The sequence below is a fragment of the Protopterus annectens genome, chromosome 5.part0 (assembly GCF_019279795.1).
Source record: "Protopterus annectens isolate FY-2018-M chromosome 5.part0, PAN1.0, whole genome shotgun sequence".
NCBI classification, from domain to species: domain Eukaryota; kingdom Metazoa; phylum Chordata; order Ceratodontiformes; family Protopteridae; genus Protopterus; species Protopterus annectens.
Genome location: NC_056735.1, coordinates 771,448,598 through 771,471,736, shown reverse-complemented (window position 1 = coordinate 771,471,736; position 23,139 = coordinate 771,448,598). Strand labels below are relative to the sequence as shown.

Genomic DNA, 23,139 nt, shown 5'->3' with positions numbered 1-23,139 from the left:
CCCCACCTATGTGAATCAGAGTTCATCTGTGACCCTGTTCAAAAGAAACATTGATAACTAGATAGAGAATTGTAAATTCACCTTGTGACTGGCCACAGACTGATAGGAAGTAAATTCCCCACATAACCCTTAACTGCTACCTCTTTATTAACGTACTGCACCATGTAGGCGTCCAAACTTGGAAGACAAAACTAGGTTGGGTTGCATGGCTAGGCTTGTAAAGTCCCTGGTGGTCATTAGCCTAGTATAAACCTATGAACTTATAAAGGTACAAGATTACACTTAATTTAGGTATTGCACATTTCAAACTATCACAGTTTCCATTGGTTTGACCATAAACCAGTGAAATAGTCTTCTGAAATGTGTATTTTAGTGCAACAAAACAAGTTTCAGCTTTGGTAGAAATTGACTGTTTTCGTCAAAACACAGAAAAATGTCTTATTTCTCAACTGTTTAAACTTCAGCTCATTTTAGTTGAAAGGGAGCACAGATGCCACATAACTTAATGAATGAAACAAATCTTGTCTCTTTCACACCAGGATTACAAGGCTCATTCTAGTCTCTTAGTTTGATCAAGTCCTTCCTGCAATAGAGCGAGTGGTGATGACATATTAGAACACGTGTCTAACAGAGGAACAAAACATCTAAACAGAGCATTTTACGCAGTGACAAGGACACTCTGTGGGCAGTTCTACACTTTATAAAGCACCGAGAAGTTCTGGTATACAGTACTCCAGATGTTAATAGCTGACCTAACACGTACGGTGAAATCCACTCATGATGCACTAATGAAAAAAATGTCAGAAGCTGACAGCAAAGTAAGCAAATGTCAAATACAAGGTGCTGATAAGGGTAAAGTCTGATAAAGTACTAAATACCACAGGCTCTTGAAAGAGTAAGAAAGTATTACTTCCTTCCTTATTACTGGAGAAAGACAGTCATACTCTGTAGAGCTTAGTCTTGAGACAATATTGCATTCTGAAGGGTTGAAATACGTAAATATAAAACAGTCAATGTTTTCTAGTAATTACCTTGGTCTGAATTAGTGATTTTGAATTGCAGCTGGTTAATTCACTGGTTATCCACAAACTGTCTCCCTTCTCCTGGTCTGCATCATCTATAAGATCTACGCTGCCTGCAGACAGATCCTAAGACACAAAAAGACAATACAAGTTTATTTAATGAATAAAAATCAACTGTGATGCAGTATTGAGAAATGTAATGGCTCAACTGGGGAACAGAAACAAATCAGACCTATTCAGAAGTATGTGATGTATACTGAACATTTGACTGTAGTGCGGAGGTATGTTTTATTTTGGTACCATGCATTTTTCACATTATAGTCGAGTTATGACTTTTGTAGTTGCTGATATTACTGGTCCAGAGTTTTGTTTTTTTTTTTTTTTTAATAAGACTTGCACAAAAAAGTACAGTTGTGTACACTTACCATAAATGTAGATGTTCGAGGGTATGTTTTATGTTTTATTTTGGTACCATGTGAAAACTACAAAATTCATAAGGCTACATTTTTCACATTATAGTCAAGTTATGACTTTTGTAATTGCTGATATTAGTGGTCCAGAGTTTTGGTGTTTTTTTTTTTTTTTTATATAAGACTTGCACAAAAAAGTACAGTTGTGTACACTTACCATAAATGTAGATGTTCGAGTGTATTCACGGTTGCAGTCATCACATTTGGGTTATCTGCTTGCAGTAACCCTCAGTTGGCCTGATTATCAAAGTCTTGGGTCCTGCGTCAGTTGCTGTCTCATCTTCCATGACGTCAAGTAGTCAGGGGTATAAAGCATGCAGCCGATGCCATTACATCAGTTTTTCTTGCCCCAGATGTCAGGTGCCCCCCTAATGGGAAGCAATATATATATATATATATATATATATATATATATATATATATATATATATATATATATATATACATATATATATATATATATATATATATATATATATATATATATATATATATATAAAGGAGTCCGGGGGCTGGAGGGAGGGTAACCAGGACTGCTCGACATCTACATTTATGGTAAGTGTACACAACTGTACTATGTTCTTTGTGTTTCACTGTTGGCAGTCATCACATTTGGGTAGATTCCCAAAGCTAATGATGGGAGGAGGAATTTAGATAGCATTAGGACCAGCTATAAGGCCCTGCAAGCCTGCAGTGGCAAAGCCAGCTCTGGATTTAGAGAAAAATTGGTAAATGGTAATGCTTGGTGAAAGTATGTACAGAGCTCCAGGTAGCAGCTTCTAGGGTGTCCCTAGTAGGGACATCTCTGAGAAAAGGCTGTAGAGGTAGATCCATCCCTGGTTGAATGGGGTCCAATCCCCTGTGGATGGTGCTTATAGCAGAAATGAATGCAATGGCCTATCCATTTAGAAATGGTTTGCTTTGAAATAGCCTTCCCCTCTGCCCCTGCAGCAAATGCCACCAGCAGTTGTTCAGATTTCCTTTGAGGTTTAGTCCTGTCCAAGTAAAATCTAAGTTGTCGGTGCACATCTAAGGAATGTAGTATCCGTTCCCCTTTGTTCTATGGATTAGAAAAGAAGGTTGGTAGATTAATGGACTGATTAAGAGCCACACTGGATACCACCTTGGGCATGAAGGAGGGAGTGGTCCTGAGGGACACCCTGTCCGCATGAAAAATGATGAAAGGCTCCACTGCCATAAGGGCCTGTAATTCAGATACCCTTCTTGCTGAAGTGATTGCTAAAAGGAAGGCTGTTTCCAAGAAAGGAATTTTAACTATGCACTTGCAGCTGGCTCAAAAGGAGGAAGAGTTGAGTTTTTCCAATACAAAGTTAAGGTCCCAGGCTGGAGTTGGGGGTCTACTGGGTGGTCTTAAGATTTTGGCCCCTCTGAGGAACTGCTTGAGCAGTGCATGAGAGAAGAGGGGTGGGTTCTCTGTTGTAATGAGCTGAAATGGCTGAGGCGTGAATTTTGATGGAGGAAAATGAAAGGCCCTTGTGAAGCATGTCAGTTAAGTATTGAAGAATCTGAGGTAAACTGGGTGCTGCTGTGCCCATCCCTTGAGTTTGGTTCCAGGCACAGAATCTTTTCCATTTTTCAGCAGATTTTCTAGTACTAGGCCTCCTTGCCTCCAAAATGACATCCAACACTTGTTTACTGAGGGATGGTAACGGAGAGATTAGGTAATTAACCAGGCTGCCAGGTTCAGGGTTTGAAGCTGAGGGTGCAGCATATGGCTCTCCTGCTGTGACAGCAGGGTAGGGGTCTGGGGCAGGTGCCATGGAGCCAGCAGTGACAAACTGTTTGATCTTTAGTAGTACTTTGGAGAGGAGAGGAAGAGGAGGAAAGGCATAAACTGATAGATTTTTCCAGCTGAAGGACAGAGCATCCACTTTCCAAGCTTGTTTGTGGGGAGTCCTTGTGCAGAATTTGTCCAATTGGTAGTAATGGGGGGAGGCAAACAGGTCTATATCTGGGCTCCCCCATTTGTTTATTAACATGTTGAAAGTCTTTGGTTCCAGTTTCCACTCGTGTGGGTCCATGAGATTTCTGCTTAGATCGTCTGCCAGTGTATTTAGTTTTCCTGGCAGGAATTGAGCCTGTAGATGCACTTGGTAACTAAGGCTGTGTTCCACAGAGCCATGGCTAGTCTGCAGAGGGGGTAAGAATGGGTACCCCCCTGCTTGTTTATGTACCACATAACAGTGGTGTTGTCCGTCTTTAACATTAATTGTCCTGGAAGAATGTGGTTCTTGAAGGCTGTCAGAGCATTCTGTGCAGCTAACATTTCTTTTTGATTGATATGCAGGTGCATTTGACTTGGGTTCCATTTGCCCTGAATGCACTTCCCTGCCAGATGAGCCCCCCCCCCATGCATAGTCTGATGCTTCTGTTGTTAGGGTTTGGGCGGCAGGGGGTAGAGTGAATGGCAGTCCCTTGTTTTGGTGGCAGGCCTCTGCCCACTAAAGAAACTCTAGCCGTAGACAAGGTATGATAGGAATCATTGCTTCTAGATCCTGAGAATGTGGACACCATTACTATTGTAGTTTCCTCATATGCAGTCTTGCATATGGAATTAGTAGACTGCAGGAGGCCATGAACCCCAAGGCTTGCAGTATTTGCCTTGCAGATAGCAGAGTTTTTTATGGCCATTAGTTTGAAGTAAGTTGTCAAATTAATTTGTTTCTCTGGCATGAGGATAGCCATCTGGGAAGTTGTGTTCAAGCTTACACCCAGGAATATAATTTGTTGACAGGGTACCATATGTGATTTATTTCGTTTATGGTTTACCCCAGACAAGTTAGCACCTTTTGTACAAATGCCAGATGATTCAAAAATATGTCCTGGCTATCTGCCTGAATTAGACAATCGTCCAGGTATGGGTATATTTGAATATTTCTTTGCCTGCAAAATGCAATGACTGGAGCTAGGCACTTTGGCTTATCTACTGTGCCCAGGGTATTCACAAAGGGCAGTGCAGAGATATGATAGTGCATGTAGCCTGCTTTGAAGCATAGGTGTCTTCTGCAAGATTCCCTGATTGGGATGTGCAGGTATGCTTCCTTTAAATCCAGTGTTGCCAACCAGGTATCTTTGCCTAGCATAGGAAGTAACTGGTGAAGAGTTAGCATCTTGAACTTTGGAATCACCAAAAAGGTGTTTAAGATAGAAAGGTTCAGGATAGGACACTATGAGTTGTCTTTTCTGGGTACCAGGAAAAGTCTTGAGTAGAAACCTTGTCACTTTTCCTCTTCTGGTACAGTTTGAATAGCCCTTATGCTTAAGAGAGAGAGAATACTTGTTTTTGAGCCTCTGCCCACTGATTTGGGGGTAGGTCTGGCTAACTGTTTGGGGTTGGTAATGTGTGGAAGTGAAATCTGTATCCTTGGGAAACTATATTTAAAACCCATTCGTCCAGGGTAATGAGTTCCCAGTTTTTTGCTTGCAGAGCAATCTTTCCCCCTAAAGGAGCAGTCAGCTGAAAAGGGCTTGGAAGTTTTAAAGTTAAGTCATTGAGACAGTTTACTATGGGGGGAGACTTACTACGCCCTGATTTGGAAGTCGGAGCCCCCCACTGCTTAGTCCTGTGCATACCCTGGGATTGAAGCCTGGGTGTTCTGCTAGATCTGGGTTTGGACTGAGAAGGCCTGGAAGAGGCAGGAAAAGACCTTAGAGGGCCAATGCCTACTAAATCTTGGAGGTTGCACTTGTAGGAAATCTTTAACAGTTTGCATAGATTTAGCTTTTTCCTCCATCTTTTTAAGAACTTCTGCTTTGTTGCCAAACAGGTGGTCCTGATTTAAGGGAGCATCCAGCAATTTAGCTTTAACATGATCTGGCAAAGATTGATCCTTAAGCCAAGCATGCCTTCTAAGTACAGACCCAGTGACAGCAGCCCTGCAAGATGCCTCTAGTGAATCAAAACCACATTGCAAAGTATGCTTGCCAACCTGTTCAGCAGAATGCATTAAATCCTGTAAATCCTTATTTTCAGCACAGTAAGGAATCAACATAATTTTCTGTTTAAGCAATCCAATAATATGCTGCTGATAGTTTAACATATGAAACTGGCAGTTTAAGGCCCTAATGGACAAAGTTGCAGAAGTGTATACCTTTTCACTCCATCTATCCAGTGCCCTAGAGTCTCTATCAGAGGGGGTAGAATTTTTGGCAGTAGTATCCTTAATGCCCTTGGGTCCCTGTGAAATGGTCTCAGGATCCACAGTAGGATTTTTAAAAAGGAACTTGTGAGAGTCAGGAACCCCGTAATATCTATCAGGTTTTCTGGGAGCAGGAGGTAAAGATTCAGGGGCCAAGCTAGATTCTGAAAAGGCATCATCAACAATGTCTTGTACAGTAGGTATAGCTAAAGGCCTGTGTTGGGGCAGGAGTAAGAAATCCCTAAGCCTCTTTTTAGAATCAGAGTAATCCTGGCTTTCCAAGTGAAAGTGCTCCCTAAGAGTATGCAGGATTTTACCAAAAGAGAAATCCTCGGGGGGGGGGGGGGGGGGCAGAGGGAACAGAGTCCTCTGCATCAGAATCCTCATAGGTAGATAAGGGTAAATCCTGGTCATCAGAGGAAACAGAAATTTCAGAATCCTGGTCAGAAGTATCCTAAGCAAATTCAGTCCTAGGCCTCTTAGAGGGGGAAGGTTGGCTTCCCCTGATTAAAGTAATAAGGTCTTCAGCCATTCTTATCATTTGTTTTTTAGGCATAGAGGCCTGACCATGCGGTCTGCGCATCGGTTTTCTAGGCATTGTTCGAGATTTAGGCCTTGAAGAAGAAGATGGCATTGATTTAATATGTAAGTCAGTTGGCCTGAATACACCCTCAGAAGCCGGTACCTACACAGTGGCTCCAAACCCATTCAAGGTAGAGACATCCACCGGTTCCACAGTTGAGGCATCTCGCGGTATACCGGACTCCGAATGGGTTTCAGTAGAGGCCTGCAAATCAGAAGTAGTGGGTATCAGGGGCTCAAAAGCACATCACTGAGTACCGGCGAACTGGCGACTGGCATAGGTGAAGCGAACTGGCGACTGGCATAGGTGAAGCGTCGTCGGCAGCTTTAAACCTAGGCGGCCTGTCTCTGTCTTTATCTTTGTGTTTTTTCAGAATGTCGGTAGTCTGATGGCTTACCGAAGACATTTCTGGATAATTGAACAGCATACCAAAATATTTAGAAGCGTAAATATACAGATGATGAATAGTTTGTTGCTTAAATAAGGCATAAAACTGACAGCGATGCACATCGTGGTCAGGGCCTAGGCAAGGAATACAGTACGAATGAAAATCTTTGTGAGGTATTTGCTCTCCACAATAAATACAATTACTGACTTTTACTGACATCGGTTTAGAGGAAGAAAAATGTTCCCCAACGGGATACTTAGCTTTAATTGAAGACTTCTGTTCTGAAACTCGAAAACGAAAATTTCAGGAGTCGGCCGACCGGCACTTGCAAACTGCTTCTGCTTCGGGCACCGCACGGCAAGAAAGACTGATATAATGGCGTCGGCTGCATGCTTTATACCCCTGACCTCTTGACGTCATGGAAGATGAGACAGCAACTGACGCAGGACCCAAGACTTTGATAATCAGGCCGACTGAGGGCTACTGCAAGCAGATAACCCAAATGTGATGACTGCAACAGTGAAACAAAGAACATCTGCATATTTATATCCTGCTCCAATGTGGTTTCACACAGTGAAGAGAAAATGTTCACTCGGCATGAAATAGATAATTTTTGCTTAGATCTACAAAATAATTACAGTACCACACAATGAAGGCAGATTATCTGAATGCCATTACACTGGAGTCAAACAGTTGAAAATACGTTAGATGAACTAAAAATAAATACTACAAATATCCTGCACCCACCCTCACCATGCGAGAAGGTTCAACCTCTGTACCCCTCTACTAAATTATTTTAATGCCAGTTTGCTGCATAGTGTGTGTGTGTGTGTGTGTGTGTGTGTGTGTGTGTGTGTGTGTGTGTGTGTGTGTGTGTGTGTGTGTGTGAGGTCAAACTCCCTAATGTGAGAAATTTAATTTCAGGTTGCAGAACACAAATTCATCTTCACCGCACATGGCTGTGACAAACAGTTACAGATACCTTGATTAACGATAACCTCCACAACGTGATATAAAAATAGTTGCATCTTAATTTTTACCAAAATACTGAAAGCTTGCAGTCAAGGGCAAGTATTCATCAGATTAACCACATGCTTACCGTTTTTTGGTTGTTGTTGTGAAGGAAATCACACCAAAATTTCAAAATACTCATCCTAGACCTCATTTTAGCATACAGTATCAAGGGTGACTTAACAGTACATGGGTGAAATAACTTTTTTGACAGAACTGTACAAAACTTATCTCACGGCTGCCATGCTAAATATTTGAGCTGAAGCTATACTGAAAAAAGCTATCAGCAAGAGTTTTACAACTGTTGGTAATGCTGCAGCAAATTTTCCATGGAACTAATTTAAGGCCCCCCAATAAATGAAATAAGGAGCTCACACTGAACAGTATTACAGAGTGACATTTCAGTCGGTGTTTGAAGTTACCTTTCAGAATGGTACCAATACAACAATAAACCTGTAAACAGAATATAAATTTACTATAAGGACACGTCAGTTTCTTATCTCCCGAGAAGCAAAGACAGATGTCCAGTTATGTAATAAATGGATTATAACAGTAAAGCATGATGCAGAGAGTTGGAAGTACAAGGGTGGGAGGGGGAAAATCAGCAAATAATGCGGATGGCAAGATAAGTGGCAGTGAAGGCAAAACCTATGGCAGAACAAAGAGCAGGAGAGTAGAAGTTTAGGTTACTGCATCCCCTATGTTGAGTACAGAAGACAGAGGTGTGAGAAATTATTTAAATTTCATATTGGACGGAACATATGCACTATTGTGCAGACAAACAAGGGACCAGTTTCTTTACTGGTGATATAAAACAAAAAAAAGTACTAAGAATTGTCTTTGCTTTTGAAGGACATTGCACTTGAAAGGGACAGTGGTGGGGCTGGCACTTGCCAGTGTCATTGCTGGGACTGCTGACACCAAGGAATTCAGGATCTGGCAGTGTCACTGCCTATGACTCTATGTGTGGAATGCCAGGTAGTAAACTACTGTGGTTGGGCAAGGAAAGACAGTTTTAACATTTTAACCCCCCCCCCAAAAAAAAACACACGATTATATGGCTAAACAGCCAGAATTACTCACTGTGATTATCTCAGTTTGACCTTCATTCCTCTTTGCTCTCCATTATAAAAAAAAAAGGAAAAAGAAAGAAAATTGTGCTCTTTTTTTTTTTTTTTTTTTTAAACAGAGAGAGAAGAAAAAAAAAGAAAACTGAACTACCCTTCCGGCTGTTTCTCTGTGGGTTTTCTACTTGTCATTCACTTTATTTTTTTGCTGGTTGCTCTCTTCTTCCAGTATTTTGCTTTAAGCTATTTGCACTGTAAACAGCTTTCATAATCCATTTGTTTTACCCTGTCCCCAATGGCCATCTAGCAATATTCATAAATGTCCTATTAATTCATCCTCACACCTACATATTGTAAGATACCAAAAGTGAAGGGAAGGGTAACAGCAGAGAACCACAGCTGTTAACCTGTACGATTTCAGGACATTAGTTGTTTTGGTACTGACAACAGTCTTCCTCATGCTGGCTGCCAGGTATGGTGCAATGCTCAGCCATGCTTACTGAAGAAACACTGCTGAGGACGAAACTTCATAGCCCTGAGGAAAGCTATTTTGGCTGCAAACAACTCCCTTTAAATGATGAGTTGACAAATGATGCTTTGACATCTTCAGCAAATGGACTGAGATGGAGCCAAGTGAGCCAGCGTATGGTTATGCCACATCCGATTACCCTGGCAGATCTGCCCAGTATCATACACAACTCAGACTATAAGGGTACCAACTGCTGAAGAAGCGGTGCTGCAGCCTAAAAGGCATCTTAAAATCGCTACCATGCAGACCACAAACTGGTCTAGCTCGTCCAGGATGTCCATCTGGAAGTACAACATCTGCATTAGGTAGTTCAACATTATTATTATGGATAATGTACATGATGCAAATACATACTTTAAAACATGACCAGAAAGCTGGACTCCTGATCCTGGGAATAGATAGTAAACAACAAAGGGTAACGCTTTTCTTTAAGGCCACTGCAGAGAAAGTTACATCCAGTTTGGAGGTTTCTGACTACAAGAAGCACTCTCTGGGTGGTACAAGTACCTCATCTGCCTTCCCGCAAATTTGAGCCACAGCATCTGGAAGTTTCCACATGTAATTCAATCTGTCTTGAGATATGTCCCACAGTGATAAAACCACCCAGGAGGGTTGCTCCATTGTTCTGCATGCTTGCTGCCATCGCCTTTGGAAACAGCAGAAAGAATCAAGTGACCATCCTTCTATGTCCTGTTTAAACCTTACGTATTTCCCAAAATCTGGGGTGCTAGAGGGAAGAAAAAAGGGGGGAGGGGCTTCCTTCTCACTATCAATAATTTGTAAAGGCTAGTTAAACAATTCCTGCAGAGGTTCTAGCTGTTCAGTTTTGCAAAGATTCTTAGTTGTTTGACCACAGGACAACCTGACAAATAAATATGAGATGCAAACTTCAGGTGATCCTGTGAAGTAGGAGGAAGACAGCTGGCTGCCAGTGGTGGCAGAAACATTTCAAGGCCTAAGTAGATGGATCTAGCTCAGTAAAGGGGTCTGAGTGAGTCACAGGTTCATAGGTGTGTACTAGGCTAACTGCCCTGGGGCCTTTACAAGCCTAGCCCATAAGATTATCCTGACATTGTGCCTCCTGACCTTAGTTCCCAGTGCCTCTGTCGAGTAAAGCCACTGGAGTGATCCCTGCGGTGAATTTTCTATTTCCCATCCACTCATCAATATTTCTCTTGAAGAGGGCCAGTGAGGCGCTCTGTATGGGAAATCTATTCCATAGCATGGGCAGTCTCTAAGTTATGAACCTGTCCCTCCAGCATGTTCTGTCGATTGTGGTAATGAGGTTGTGGTCTCTGGAGTGTGTGGTGTGGAGGGATTGGGATTTCTTTAGATGTAGCATTTCTAAAGTACAGTTTTGTACCTTCCATAAATGTAGATGTCCGAGAGGTATGCATCTGCAGTCCTAACAAATGGGTTGTCCTGCCTCAGGCAGCCCTTCAGTCGGCCGGATTCCAAAGTCTGGGTCTGGCCTCGGCTGATGTCGCACTTCACCCGACGTCATAGCTGCTGTGAATTGGGTATAAAGGCATCAGCCGACGCCATTTTCCTCAGTGTTTCTTGCCCCAGATGCCAGGTGCCCTCTAGGAAGGCTAAATTTGGATAAATGTAAATGATTCCAAACAGTAGAGAACAAACAAAAATAAACATGTATATACATATATACAAACAAATACACCATAATAGATTCCCCCAGCTAGCTACAAGATGGGCAAATACCCTAGGAGTACCACAGAGGGAAGGAGGGTGGGTAATCCTGACTGCAGATGCATACCTCTCGGACATCTACATTTATGGTAGGTACAAAACTGTACTATGTCCTTCAAGGATGCATCTGCAGTCCTAACAAATGGGTAGAATACCATAGCCAAACTGGGGGAGGAGGCACTAAGATGATTATGGTGTAGTTAAGATCCCTTGCAAAACAGCAGTTGCAAAACCTGCTCGGGATCTGGAGTATAAAGGTAGATTATAATGCTTGGCAAATGTATGCACGGAGCTCCAAGTAGCTGCTTCTAAAATGTCTTTGGTAGCCACTCCTCGTAAGAAAGCTGTAGTAGTGGCTGTAGCCCTTGTGGAGTCTGATGTCTTTTGGAGTTGTCTTTCCATCAAAAGAGTAACAAAATCTAATGCAATTTCCTATCCATTTTGAGATTGTCTGTTTTGAAATTGCTTTTCCTTCCATTCCTGTTGCATATGCTACCAGAAGCTGGTCAGTTTTTCTATTGCTCTTGGTTCTGTCCAGATAGTATCGCAATTGCCTGTGCACATCCAAGGTATGTAGTAGTCTTTCCCCCCTGTTCTGTGGGTTGGGGAAGAATGTTGGTAGGTGGATTGCTTGGTTCAATGATACCCTGGAGACCACTTTTGGCATAAAAGTAGGGTTAGTTCTCCAGGACACTCTATCCTGATGGAAGATAAGGAAGGGCTGTACTGCCATTAATGCCTGTAATTCAGAAACCCTTCTTGCTGAAGTGATTGCAAGCAGGAAAGCAGTTTTCCAAGATAAGAACTGTAATTCTGCTGATGCTGCTGGTTCGAAAGGGGAAGTGTTAACTTTTCCAGCACAAAGTTAAGGTCCCATGTAGGCAAAGGTGGCTTCCTTGGAGGCTTTACATTTTTAATTCCTCTCAGAAACTGCCTGAGTAGAGGATGAGAGAAGACTGGAGGATCCATGTTGTATTCTGCTGAAATTGCTGATGCATGAATCTTAATGGAGGAGTAAGACAGGCCATTGTGGAAAAGTTCTGCTAAATATTCCAGGATGTTAGCTATGTTTGCTAATGATACATTTTCTCCTTTGCTGCACTCCAAATGAGGTATCTTTTCCATTTGGCTGAATAAGTCTTCCTTGTGGAGGGTCTGCGAGCCTCCAGGATAATGTCTTTAACCCTCTGAGATAAATCTGGGTTATTTTGTTTTATGTAATATCCCAAGCAGCTAGCTGCAGTGTTTTCAAGTTTGGATGTAGGATCTTGAAGTTGTTCTGTGTTAGCAGTAAAGGAACTAGAGGTAGAGGCCATGCGTGTGTCGAGACATACTCCTCAGTAGCGGTACCAATGCTGCCTCGGCCAGTCTGGAGCTATCAGGATGATCTTTGGGTGATTTTCTTTGATCTTCAGTAGCACTTTGTGCATCAAAGGAAGAGGTGGGAATGCATATGCTGTCAGGTTTTCCCAACTGAAGGAGAGGGAGTCCACCTTCCAAGCAAGTGGGTGGTATGTCCTTGTGCACAATTTCCTCAATTGGTGGTTGTGTGGGGATGCGAACAGGTCTATTTCTGGTAGTCCCCATTTCTTTGTAATGGATTTGAAGATGTCTGGATGCAGCATCCATTCGTGGGCATCCGTGGTAGTTCTGCTTAAGGTGTCTGCTAGTATATTTTCTTTTCCTGGCACAAATATGGCCTGGAGCTGAATGTTAAGGTTCTGAATGTCTGAATTGCCTGTTTCACTGCCAGCATCTCTTTTTGATTTATGTGTAGGTTCAGCTGGTCTTGTGTCCATAGGCCTTGTATACACTTGTCCACCATGTGTGCCCCCCAACCGAGGTCTGAGGCGTCTGTGGTGATAGTCTGGCTTGGGTGAGGCTTGTGGAAAGGCAGTCCTCTGTTCAACTGACAGGCCTGAGCCCACCACAGGAATTCTTGCTTCAGGCATGGAATTATTGGAATCTGGGTTTCTAAACTGTGCTTGTGCTGAGACCATAAATTCCTTAGGTACCATTGCAACTTCCTCATATGCAGTCTGGCATGTGGAATCAATATTATACAGGATGCCATGTAACCCAGGGCTTGCAGAACTTTCCTTGCTGTAAGCTGGTTCTGTGTTGTTAATGCCATGAAATAGAGTGGTAGTTGCTTTTGCTTTTCTGCTGTGAGAAATGCCATCTGATTTGAAGTGTCCAGTTCTGCACCCAAGAATGTTATCCTTTGGGATGGTACTAGCCTTGACTTTTTCATGTTGACTGTGTATCCCAGGGCTTGCAGTAGTTGTATAACCTTTTCCAAATCTTTTGTTAATTTGGTCTTGTTGTCTGCTTGTATTAGGCAGTCATCCAGGTATGGATAAATCTGAATTCCCTGAAGCCTGCAATGAGCAATTACTGATGCCAGGCATTTCGTGAATACTCTGGGCAGTAGATAAGCCAAAGGGCAATGCTGAGAATTGATAATGCTCTGATCCTGCAAGAAATCTGAGGTATCTTCTGCAATCTGGTCGTATAGGGACGTGCAGGTATGCCTCCTTGAGATCTAGAGTCACCAGCCAAGACTCCTTGCCCAGCATGAAGAAGTTGCTGTAGGGTCAGCATTTTGAATTTTGGAACAATGAGATATGTGTTCAGAGCGGACAGGTCGAGAATAGGTCTCCATTGTTTTCTTTCCTTGGTACCAGGAAAAGTCTGGAGTAAAATCCTTGTCCTTGTTCCATAGGCGGTACCTTTTCTATAGCTCTCATCCTTAGTAAGTGGTTGATTTGTCCTAGGCGTTTGTTTTTGGTTTGGTGGTAGGTTTGGCATTCCTCTCTTTTTGGTAGAGTGTGGAAGTGAAACCTGTAGCCTTTGTCTATTGTCTGTAAAATCCATTTGTCTCCTGTAATGTAATGCCAGTTTACGGAAAATAAGGCTAGCTTTGCGACTAAGGGTGCTTCCAGTTGTTCCCTGGTAGGCGGTATCAGAGTCAAGTCATTGTGTCTGTCCTGTGGAAGTGGTAGTAGCTGGATCTGTGGCAGTACTTCTCTGGTTGTTAGGCTGCCACTGGCGTCCCTGTAGGCACCTCTGGATTGGCCTCTGCCTCTTGGGCGCCTATTTCTGCCCCTCTGTGCTCTGGAGGTGTCTGGAAAGGACCAATTCTTCGAAGGCCAATTTCTACTAAACCTCGGAGGCTGGACCTGTAAGAAATCCTTGACTGTTTGGACAGATTTTGCTTTTTCTTCCACCTTCTTTAGCACTTGCTGTGCAGGTGAGCCAAACAAACTTTGTTTCTCCATGGGAGCATCTAGGAGCTTTGACTTTACATGGTCTGGTAAGGATTGCTCTTTTAACCATGCATGCCTTCTGATCACTGTACCAGTCATAGCTGATCTAAAGGAAGCCTCCAGTGCATCATAGCGCATTTTAAGGAATGATTACTGACCTGCTGAGTGTTATGTACCAAATCCTGAAGGGACTTACGGTCTATAGGTTCAGGAGAGGAAAGTTTTTTATTTAGCTGGTCTAACAAAAATTCCTGATACTGAATCATGGAATTGACAGTTTAAGGCCCTAGCCGAAAGAGTAGCAGAAGTATAAACTTTTTTACCCCATCTCTCTAATGCCCTAGATTCCCTTTCAGAGGGAGGGTTTTGGCAGAGGCAGCTGCTACAGCTTTGGGGCCCTGTGAAATAGTTTCAGGATCTGCAATAGGAGCCTTATACAAGTGAAAGTGTGTGTCTGGGACCCTGTAATATCTGTTGGGCTTAGCAGGGGCCGGGGTAGAGAGTCAGGGCAGTACAAGCATCATTAAATGCATCATCCACAACTGTTAGTACTGGAGGAATGGCTAAAGGCCTGTGCTGTAGTAAATGTAAAAGGTCCTTAGCCTTTTCCTTGAATCTGAAAAGTTCTGGCCCTGCCATTGAAATTGCTCTCTCATAGCATGCAGGGTTTCCCCAAAGAAAATTCCTCAGGAGGAGAGGCAGAAGGGATGGAGTCTTCTGCATCAGAGTCCTCATATGGAGAATAAGGGCCTTCTGGAGGATTTGAGTTTTCTGAATCATCCGAGGAATAATCAGTTGAAACTGGCTCAGGGGCTCTGCTCTAGGCCTCTTCTCTGGAGGGGTTGAGAGGCCCTGTTAGGGTGAGGTTGGGATCCCTGATCAAGGAAATGAGATCCTCAGCCAGGCTGAGCATTTGGGAACTAGAGGTAGGCCTGTGAGGGGTTTTAGCAGGCAAGGCCTTAGAAGTTTTAGCTGCTTTAGCCCTGGAAAAAGCCTTGATAGACATAGATGCAGGGGCCTAGCAGCTCCACGTGCAGGAGTAGATATGTCTAAAGGAATAGTATCTGATAAATCCTGGGAACCTGCTACAGCAGGGAAATTTCAGTAGCAGATTCAGCCATGCTGTGTGAGGCCTCGGCTATAGGAGGTATGCTTCGGCGAAGGAAGAACCGTGGACTCGGTTTCAGCGAAACCGAGACACTCATGTTAGCTTAACCGTGGTTTCGGCGAAACCGCGGACCGCATGAGTGTCGGTCCTTTCCTTACACTTTTTAGCTAATTGTGAAGTCGGAGTCTCCGACGGCATTTTGTAAGCAAAAGCGGAGCCGAAAAACTCCTCTGCAAACTCCGACCGACGTCTAAGTATCCGTCGGTTGAAGGAAGCACAGGCTAGACAAGCTGCTACGTCGTGGTCTGGGCCTAAGCAAGGAAGGCAGTAAGAGTGGAAATCCTTATGAGGTATTTGTTTCCCACAAGTTAAACAGTTATTTACTTTTTCTGACATCGGCTGAGGCAAGAAAGAGTCCCCAATGGGGTACTTAGCTTTTTAAAAGTCTTCGGTAGTAGTAATCTCTGAATCTGACCGACCGGCACTTGCGAACAGCTTCTGCTTCGGGCACCACGCGGCAAGAAAGACTGAGGAAAATGGCGTCGGCTGATGCCTTTATACCCAATTCACAGCAGCTATGACGTCGGGTGAAGTGCGACATCAGCCGAGGCCAGACCCAGACTTTGGAATCCGGCCGACCGAAGGGCTGCCTGAGGCAGGACAACCCATTTGTTAGGACTGCAGATGCATCCTTGAAGGACATCAGAGTACTTCACGAAGAAGTACTGCCAAGAAAAACACTGTGGCACTGGACCACATTTTGTTGCTATTTAGTCATCTAGCCAAGTTTGAATCTTCAAATCTTCAAGGTTGCCTTAGCACACCAGGCCTGTCTGTCAATAACTACTTTAAGTTTCTGCAAATTCATACACATTCTTTCAAATATGCTGTCTCACCATCTTCACATATTCTGTTTTTGCCTTCAGTCTTTCAAGCGTATTTTTCCTCTCTAGTGAATCATTCCCTCACATTCTGAGACCAGATATTTGACTTTTAGTTTTACCATCAGACGTTGCAGTGGACTGTTTGGGTTTATTTCCTTAAATACGGAATGATTTGGTGTTCTTACAGTCCATAGAATTCTCAAAAGTTTTCTCCTGCCTCACATTTCAAAAGAATTGATTTTCTGGTGCAAAGCCTTACTTGTAGTTCACCTCTCACAGCCATATGTTACTACTAGGAAAATGACTGCTTCGGCTGTATGGATACATGACAGTGTGACATCTCTGCTCTTTAAAGTCTTATCCAGATTTGCCATAGCTTTCCTTCCGATACGCATGTGCATTTTAATTTTATGGTTGCAATTACCATCTGCAGACATCTTTCAGTTCGGGGGAATAAAATCTGTCAATGGCTCCACTTCTTCCCCATCTATTCCAAAAGACTGATATGACAGATGACACAATTTTATACGACTAGAGAGCCTAATTTTAGTTTTGTGATGATGAGCAGCAAGCTTTTGTGTTGTTTGCTTTCACCTTCCTCAATAGGTTTTCAACTATTCCTCATTTTCAGCCATCAGAGTGGTACCATCTGTATATCGGAGTTTGTTAACACGTCTCTCAGCAATTTTGATTTCAGTATCTGATTAATCTAACCCAGCATTTTGAATGATACATTCAACATGTGAACTGAAAAAGCAGGATCACTACACAGTCACGTAATACTCCTTCCTCAATCTTAAACCAGTCATTTATTCCATATTTGATTTTAAACATTGGCCTGCATACAAATTCCTCAGGAGACAAAAAGGTGACTTAATATACCCATTTTCTAAGAATTTTCCACCGTTTGCTATGGTCCACACAGTCAGTGGCTTTAGAGTGGTCGGTAAAACAGATGTGAACGTTTCTGAAATTCTCTTACTTTCTCTACTACCCAACAGATGACAGCAGTTTGAACCCCATAAACTTCTTATTTAACCTTCTCTAAGACTCTGACTCTTTCCCCTCCACATACTCATCTCAATCTCCTCCCACTGCCAACTTCTGTCATCTTTCCTTTTTACGTCCTAATCAGCCTTCTCACAGTTTGCCCATCCTACTATCTTTCTTCCTCTCTTCATCTACCTCTCTCTTTACCAACCTCCCTCCATTTACATACCACTCTCACCATATGTATTTTATAAATAAGGATTATGCAAGATGTAGGAATCTTATTTACTTTGCTAACTCTTGTATCTTTTCATGGTTTGTACTCATTTACTCTGCTAGTAAACAGCACAACACATATCACAAACTACTACTGTGCTCATTAATACTAAACAGTACAGCTCATATCCCAGACTACTACTGTGCTCTTTAATACTAAACAGTACAGCACATATCCCAGACTACTACTGTGCTCATTAATACTAAACAATACAGTACATATCCCAGACTACTACTGTGCTCATTAATACTAAACAGTACAGTACATATCCCAGACTACTACTGTGCTCATTAATACTAAACGGTACAGCACATATCCCAGACTACTACTGTGCTCATTAATACTAAACGGTACAGCACATATCCAAGACTACTACTGTGCTCATCAATGGGCGGCGACGGTGGTGCAGCGGTTAGCGTTGTCGCCTCACAGCAAGAGGTTCTCCGGTTCGATCCTCGGCTGGGGTGCCTTCTGTGCGGAGTCTGCATGTCCTCTCTGTGGTCATGTGGGTTTCCTCCGGGTACTCCGGATTCCTCCCACATCCCAAAGACATGCTGTAGGTGGATTGGACACTCTAAATTGGCCCTAGGTGCGAGTGTGTGTGCGCCTTCTGTGGAAGGTTGGGCGCTGGGCTGGCAACTTGACACCGTAAAACTCCACTGCCAATCATGAGCGGACAAGTGATCCGCTGTGGCGACCCCTAACTGGAAAAACCTGAAAGGAGAAGAAGAAACAAGACTACTGTGCTCATTAATAGTGAACAGTACTGCATATATCCCAGACTACTACTGTGCTCATTAATAGTAAACAGTGAAGCATATATCCCAGACTACTGTGCTCATTAATAGCAAACAGTACAGCACATATCCCAGACTACTACTGTGCTCATTAATAGTAAACAGCACAGCACATATCCCAGACTACTACTGTGCTCAATAGTAAACAGTATAGCACATATCCCAGACTACTATTGTGCTCATTAATAGTAAACAGTACAGTGCACATCCCAGACTACTACTGTGCTCATTAATAGTAAACAGTACAGCACATATCCCAGACTACTATTGTGCTCATTAACAGTAAACAGTACAGCACAAATCCCAGACTACTACTGTGCTCATTAATAGTAAACAGTACAGCACATCCCAGACTACTACTGTGCTCATTAATAGTAAACAGTACAGCACGTATCCCAGACTACTACTGTGCTCATTAATAGTAAACAGTACAGCACATATCCCAGACTACTATTGTGCTCATTAATAGTAAACAGTACAGTACATATCCCAGACTACTTCTTTGCTCATTAATAGTAAACAGTACAGCACGTATCCCAGACTACTACTGTGCTCATTAATAGTAAACAGTACAGCACATATCCCAGACTACTATTGTGCTCATTAATAGTAAACAGTACAGCACGTATCCCAGACTACTATTGTGCTCATTAATAGTAAACAGTACAGCACATATCCCAGACTACTATTGTGCTCATTAATAGTAAACAGTACAGCACGTATCCCAGACTACTACTTTGCTCATTAATTCACAAACTCCTGCAACAAAAATCCTTCTCTCCCCTAGCTGGAAGTCCAGTTATCACCTCAGACACATTTCCATCTCAGAGAAAACAGTACATTACTATTTAAGTTATAGCAGTGGCATGACACAGGACCTAATGAAAACAATAAAACTATGAAACATGTATTCTGTACTCCTGGACTGAGTTTGAAACAAATTAAAATACAGAAAAACTCAGAGCTGAACATGACAATGCTCTACGTTCTGCCCTGGTTAACAAATATACAAGAAAGCTTTCTACTTGGCCTATGTCATAAGTAAGGGTATCTCATCCAGGGACAAGGAGGTCATAACATCCCAGTATTCTTCCCTTATAAGGCCCATTATTGTGTAAAACGTCCCGTTCGGCATGTACCTTGCAAAGCACATGAAGCAGCTGGAGAGACCAGAGAGGTTGTTCACCAAGAGAATCCAGGGCCTCAGTCAGCTAAAAGCTCTAGCTCTCTACTCAGTTTCGTACAGACTCCTGATAGAAGTGACCTCTGTCTGGCATATAAGGTGATCTCAGACCCCGCCTTGATGGGACTGCTGCATATACACAAGTCAAGCTTCACTTACTCGAGTAACCCACACGTGCAACCTCAACCTGGTCTGTGACATCAAAAGGACTTTTTGGCAGGACAGATTTGTGTCCAGAGATGACCCCCATCTGTGGAATAGACTGCCTCTCCATGTCAAGCAGAGTACCTCTTTATCCCTTTTTAAGTGTAACCTGGACAACTGGATGGGAAACAGAAAATACATCCCTGGGATTCCACCTGTGTCCCTGCTGGACAGGGGCATTGGGTGCTGACTTGGCTAAACTCTCAGCTAGGCTTATAAGGGCCTCAGGGCCAGCAGCCTAGTAACTTCCTATGATCATATATACATACATACACACACACACACACACACACACATGTGCGTGTATATATGTATTTTAAATAATCTAAATACCCAATATCAACATTGCAAATGTTGAAAAATAAAAATCTCTTCTCACATGTTCCGAGACAAAATCTTGGAGCATGCAATAACACAGTGCTTTGTGCAAGGGAAAGCCCCTCTGCGCCCCATCACACCAACCAGTAATTATATACACTATGTCCGTGATCACACAGTACCAGGGAAAGGGAATATTCCCCAGCAACTGCACAAGCTCAACACTTGTTGACCATCTGTTTTGTTTTTGACTAAAGATGCAAGTATCTATATATCTATCTATATATATATATATATATATATATATATACATATATATATATATATATATATATATATATATATATATATATATATCACACACATATCATATATATATATATATATATATATATATATATATATATATATATGTATGTGTATTACACAGATGCATACATATACACACACGCATATATATATATATATATATATATATATATATATATATATATACACACACACACACATATATACACACACACACACACAAACACACACACATTACAGACATGCATGTGTGTATGTGTATATATATGTGTGTGTGTTGTGTGTGTACAGTAGAGAGTCAATTATATGAACAGTCAATTATCTGAAAGCAGCCTTCCAAAGTTTTCCAGTAGGAAAAATCATAACATCTCAACATATAAACGGTATATGTATTCACTTAAACATGTTTTTTGAGCCTACTCATGTGAAATATATTCTTTATTGTCCACTGGAATCACTCAGTGGTTGAAAAATGTATTCCCTGCATGCAGAAAAAAACGATTTTTAGAAGATTTTTATCTGGTTCAATGTAGGTTTGATTATCTGAACTACCCTATGTCCCAATTAGTTTATATAATCGATTCTCTACTGCGTACCACACACACACATACATAGGCACTCACACAAACATAAATGCACACACATATATAGATACACAAATAAATAAATATGCACATATGTATTTACAGTTCTGCAAACAATGTGTTAAGTTCTAATCCTTACTTTTTTTTTCACCTCCACTGTGTATTCATTTGGAATATTGTTGAGCTCATAAATAGTTTGCATGGATGCTTTTCTTTCACTCTAAACATTACCATAAGATGTTGATGATCTCAGCCATAATCAGTTCTAGATCTTGTTTTTACTAACTGTATAGAGCTCTTCCACCTCCAACTGTAAAATACATAGTCTGATTTTGGGAATAACCATCTGGTGATATGCAAACATATAGCCATCACTTAAGACTGTTGATATAGCTATTATATGATGTTTGCTATGACTACTGAATTACTTTGGCAGACTTCTACTAGTTCATATCCTGCTTAATTTCATACTCCAAAGCCAAACATGCCCATTAATCAAGTTGTACTTGGACTAGAACTATCATTCCAACCAACTAGGATGAATGTAGTATTTTGTGTGTGTGTGTGTGTGGGGCTGTGTAGTATGTGTGTGTGTGTGTGTGTGTGTGTGTGTGTGTGCAGGGCTGTGTAGTACATGTGTGTGTGTGTGTGTGCGTGTAGGGCTGTGTTGTGTGTGTGTGCGTGTAGGGCTGTGTAGTACATGTGTGTAATATGTGTGTGTGTGTGTAGATGTGTAGTATATGTGTGTGGGGGAGCTGTGTAATATGTGTGTGTGTGTGTGTGTGTGTGTGGGCTAGGGGTAGCATGTGTGTGTGTGGGGAGCTGTGTATGTGTGTGTGGGGGAGCTGTAGTGTGTGTGTGTGTGTGTGTGTGGGGGGCTATGTAGCATATGTGTGTGTGTGTGTGTGTGTGTGTGTGGGGGGGCTATGTAGCATGTGTGTGTAGGGCTGTGTAGTATGTGTGTGTGTGTGGGGAGCTGTAGTATGCGTGTGTGTGTGTGTGTGTGTGTGTGTGTGTGGTGAGCTGTAGTGTGTGTGCGCAGTGTGTGTGTAGTGTGTGTGTGTGTGGGCGGAGCTGTGTAGTGTGTAAAGGTGTGCGTGTGTGTGTGTGTGTGTGTGTGTGTGTGTGTGTGTGTGTGTGTGTGTGTGTAGAATGTGTGTGTGTGGGGGGGAGCTGTGTAGTGTGTGTGTGTGTGTGTGTGTGTATGTGTGTGTGCGTGCTATTTCCACAAGATGCCATAGATTCCGTTACAATCGTACCTCTTCTTTTGCATCAGTACCTGCAAAATAAACTTGCATTGTTGAATGCTGAATGGGATGGGTTGCCTTGAAGTCTGATTGAGATTGTGCTATCATTTTGGCTGTAACTAAGCACACATTTTGACATCTTTTTTTTTTTTTTTTTTTTTTTAAACTAATCTGCAAGATTCTTGTCCACAGCAGAAAATCTGATGATATCATAGAAGAGAATCCTATGATAAGGCTACCTGGACCAGGTAGTGTTAGTCAGACTTTCCTAAGGATTACAGGACAAGGGCTATTCCTTTTAAGGAAATAACATATCTGGGGAATTCACCAGCACCTGAAAAAAGATGCTCGTGAAATAGATGCTTATAAAGCTAATGCTGGTATGATCTACATCAGGTTAACTGATTTTAGTAAGACAGACATCTGAGGAACTAGTAACAGGCATGCAGACACAGAAGGGACAGACACCACTGGAGCAAATGTCTGCTAAACTGAAGCAATTTTGGCAACATATGGTGTGCCACCATTAATCAGCCAGCACCTGTGAGCAGGCATTTGTGAGAAAGAAAGCCAAAGCCTGGCTCCTACTGACAGAGTGGGCCTCTTCACATATTACTGCAGCACCCAGTTCATCATAGTTCCCTCTCTAGTGGAATTCAGACCTACACGAAAAAGGAGAGTTCATAACGAATACTGCATTAGTAACAGAGCCTGGAACAAAAACATGGGTTGCATGTGATGCAAAGAACGCTCAACCATGAGATGCTTAACACTAGCATCATATGTTTGTTTTTTTTTAATTACATTTGTTTGTACGTTTATTTACTTATTTATGTATTTATTTGAAAACCAGGTTTTATGACCCTTGTCAGCCAAGACCTGATCCAAAAGCAGAAAAAAACCCCATCAACATTACACAATATCGTGGAATGCATTACTATTTAAACAACAGAAGTGGCATGACACGGGATCTAAAGAAATGAATACAACTATGAAACAGTTTGAAACAGTATCATTTCAACATTACTATTA

At 42.1% G+C, this 23,139-nt stretch overlaps 1 protein-coding gene and 1 long non-coding RNA gene across 4 annotated transcripts in view; both read right to left on the bottom strand.

The window, feature by feature from the left end:
* The window catches only part of LOC122802818, a 52,379-nt gene extending 51,089 nt beyond the window's left edge, over positions 1–1,290 (bottom strand). Inside the window, exon 1 of the long non-coding RNA XR_006364980.1 lies at positions 1,032–1,290. This is a non-coding gene — a long non-coding RNA (uncharacterized LOC122802818). The remainder of the gene's footprint in view (positions 1–1,031) is intronic.
* The window catches only part of ATM (ATM serine/threonine kinase), a 3,174,581-nt gene that overhangs the window by 1,216,372 nt on the left and 1,935,070 nt on the right, over positions 1–23,139 (bottom strand). The gene's annotated exons all lie outside the window — the stretch shown is intronic.